The following is a 4,317-nucleotide window of genomic DNA, read 5'->3' on the forward strand; positions in this document are numbered from 1 at the left end:
GGGGTTTTCTGAATCGTTTCCCACATATTTCGAGAAGTTATTCTACAAATCAAATCATTTAATTCCATTAAATGCATACAATTATCACGTACGCGGTAATATCCCATAATATGTGGGATTTAATAACAAATTACATCAGATCCCTTAAACATAGGAATTTATAACAATAAATATGTTCACGCACAGTCGACGAGCTTGGACGCTAGATTCATGTGCCTTTGAGACCGTTTGCCTATCACAAACTTGTTATCTTGGTTCGCATATGCCCCCAACAAGTAATTATTGGCGAAACCATCTTCTCCGAGCTTACATCTCTCGAGCTCAAACCGTCTTGTCTGAGAGCAGGAAATGAATTTAGAAGTTTATACAAGTGTTGAACCATTGCTACTGTGAATTGCGAACCTAACGTATAACCTCGGAACACCTCCGAGGCCACGTAGTTCCCGAGCTCACCAATCTGAGGTTGCCACTTGCTACTATAGCGAGATTTTCCCTGACTTGCGGGTCTCATGATGATCGTGCTAATCTCAAGCATACACCTTACAATCCTGAGTTTCGAGATCATCGTTCCCATTCTCGAAATGTGGGTGTAACATGTTTAATATGATATTATTCTAATACATGAGTTTAAGTTTAATTAAATTTTATTTAAGTTATAAAATGTATGATTTTATTATTTTTAAATAAATATCATTGTAAAATATCTAAAAAAATATCCTATTTTAATTTGTTTATTTATTTATTATTTTTAAATAATTATTATTGTAAAATACCACAAAAATATCATTTTTTAAATTTTTTTTTATTTATTTTATTTAGATTTAAGTGATGTTTATAATCCATCATTAAATATGATAATATTTTGTTAAAGTTAAATTACAAAAATAAAAAACTGTTAAAACAAAAAATTTCATTATCTACACACTTTTTATAATATAGAAGAGATATATTTGTGGGTACTTACGTAAGTCCGTACGACTGCAATAATAATAATACTTAATTAAATGATGACGATAATAACATTACTTCAAGTAGGAATTATTATTATTGTAACACTTCAACTTATTACATAAATATATGCAGTTATTTTTTAAAGTAGTGACATAATGAAGTATTGCTAGGTAGCTTAATAATTAGCCAATGGCAGGGACTCTAGTGACGATGCCACACTTATCAACCCAAACCCTAACCCTCTCACAGTTGATCTCTTGAGTCACAATAGATCCTTCCAGGACCAGTGTGGCCTTCACATTCTTGTTCTCCTTCTCTATCGTTTCTTTTGCTTCTTCTCCTTTCTTTCCCTTCAGCTCCGGCCATGAGCTCTTACCTTCAAAATTTATATGTATTAAATAGATTAAGCTGACAATTAACTTGATTTTTTAAAAAATATATATAGATTTAAAATGGTTGATGGATGCATGTACATGTTTAATGATAAACTGCACTAAGTAGCTATATAATTTATTAGGATTAATTACGTACCAGTTGCAGGGCATATATCCTCCATTTCTTTCTCCTCTTTTTCTCTTCGATCTTCGATCTCTAGCTCTAGCTCTAGCTCTGTGTGGTGAATATAAACTTTTGAGTGAGTTTTGGGTTAGGGAAAGAAGGTGTTTATATAGATAATAGATTCAAGGAGTCAAAAGCCACGTTCTTTGACTTTGAACAGTTCCGTATGTGTTTAATATAATTTCAATTGTGTGTCATATATATATTGCCGCCTTATCCAATTTCACGACACGCAACCTTACAAGGATTATCAAGAAATAATTAGATAAAATTGACTAAAGCTATATATGGGTAAATACTCTGGAAAGATTTTATAGATGAGCATTTAATCTTTATTTCATCATAGTTGAAATTAACATATATATATATTTGTTGATTAGTATAAAGTTGAAACCATTGCCATTTCCCGGAAAATTAACTTAGAATCAGGTCGGCACAATTTATTATGTGACCAATTTTAAAATAAATAGCCAAGTGATATTTTGTTTTAAAAAATATTACTTATTTTTTTCAATAAGGAATACTAATAATTTGAGGCCTTGGCTCTCAACTAGGGGCATTAGCTAATAGCTAGGCATTTGCCCAATATATTGCCTAGAGTTTTGATGCAACACGGCATATATATGCCTTCAGACAGTTAAAGTGTTACGAGAATAATTACCTGATGTACAACTTAGAATTGGCAACAGTTGTGTTTGTGTTGAAAATTTAGAGGCATTACCTATATGGAACTTATTGTGACATCTACACCGATCACAAAAGTTTGAAATATCTCTTCACTCAAAACTTACTGAAAGCGTTGATTATTAGAGTTATTTAATGACTACGATTGTGACAATCTATACCATCCTGGAAAAGCAAACACTACAAGAAACAGAGCTTTTGCTGGCGCGTTTCGGAATTGCATTGGCAAAAGAAACTTTTACCGGCGCGTTTCACGAATTGTGCCGACAAAAGACCTTTCTATTACCAGCGAAAATTTACGCCGGCTAAAGTGGGTTTTCTCGGTGCAATTACGAAATGCGCTGGCAAAAGTTTGCACACTTTTTATGGCCTACTTTTTGCCGGCGCACTAGGCATTATTGCGCCGACAAAAGTAATTTTTATACAAACCTTCATTTGACGATGGTATTTTGCCGGTGCATTATGATGTTGTGCCAGCAAAAGTCTTCTAAACACGCCAATAAAAGTTATAAAAGCGCCGGTAAAAGTATTAAGGAATTTAAATACACAATTTTTTTAAATTTTTATAAGTGATTATAGTTTTATATAATATGATTCATTAATTAATAATTATTTAACATCTAATTAAGGGTATAAAGTTGTTAGATTGATCTAAGATCAATAATAATACTAATTAACTTTGTAATTATGAACTAAGATTGTTGTGATCATTGTCGATTATGCTTATCTAACAATACGATTTTCATTTATTTTTAAAAATTGCTATCATAGGTCTAATAAACTATTGTATTACACATAAGTTTATGAATATATACATTCTTGGTCTTACTCAACATTATTAGTGTTACCGATCATATGATCGAGTATTGTTCTTTTGTTAATATATATATATATATATATGTATGTACGTTTCATTATTGATAATTTCTTGAAACATTAAATAATTATTCATTTTTTTAGGAACAAATAAATAGTCGATCATACCACTGATCTTTTATTATCATTAACAAGAATTAATAGTAAATTTATTGAATGTGTAAATAGATAAACTCGTGTGATATATATATATGGGGTAGGTTGTATGTAATCAAATTTCATCAATTTTTAGATATATTTAGTATTTTATTATTAATTATGAACATTATAAATAGTTCGATTAAACCGTAAGTGTTAAAAATATTCGAACTGTTAAGCAGTACTGCTAGTTAACATATTTTATTGGTAGTGCCTGTTTCGATCTCGTTCGATATAACACCCGAAAAATAAGTTAAGCATATCAATTTTTAGATATAATTAGTATATATTATTAATTATGGACATTATAAATAGTTCGTTTAAACTGTAAGTGTTAAAATATTGGAAATGTTAAGCAGTACTAATAATTAATCTAGTTTGTTGGTAGTGCATGAATGTTTCAATCTCCTTTGATATAACACCCGAAATTAGTATTACCTTAAGCATTTGAACTATTATTTTGTTGTTTAGACAATAAAATGTTTCAATTATTGTGTGTGGATAATTGAAATAATTTTATTAAATAAGTGAGAAAAATAAAAATATATATATATATTTTGCCGGTGCAAAACCATTTTTTCCAGCACAATAGTGCGTCGGCGAAAGTACTTTTACAAGCGCATTTGACAAAGTGTGCCGGCAAAAGTATAGCAGGAAAATTCCCGCCTTCGCATTTTAAAACGCTTGCAAGCGCGTTTCGTTGTGCCAGCAAAAGTCCATTTAAATGAAACGACACTGTTCTGTATTAGGGCAACATAGGTGACCTTTGCTGGCATAATTTATGACTTTTGCCGACGCAACGAAGCCCGCCGGCAAAAGTGTAATGACATTACAACAGCCACCCCCTCCCTTCTTCCCCATTTTTCTAACACAGACCAAATAAGTAAATAATCAAATACAAATTGAATAATTTAATAAAAAATTACAAAATGAAATTATTGTATAATTAAATTAATTTAAAAATAAAAGTAATAAATAAGCAAATGATTTAAAAATTGTAATAATTAATAATTAACTACATTTTATTTGGTAAATATAAATAATTATTTTGGCCAAAGATAGGATATTATTATCACTTAGTGATAATTAGGGAGACAAATAGTCATGAAA

The sequence above is a fragment of the Humulus lupulus genome, chromosome 1, assembly GCF_963169125.1.
Source record: "Humulus lupulus chromosome 1, drHumLupu1.1, whole genome shotgun sequence".
NCBI classification, from domain to species: Eukaryota; Viridiplantae; Streptophyta; class Magnoliopsida; order Rosales; family Cannabaceae; genus Humulus; species Humulus lupulus.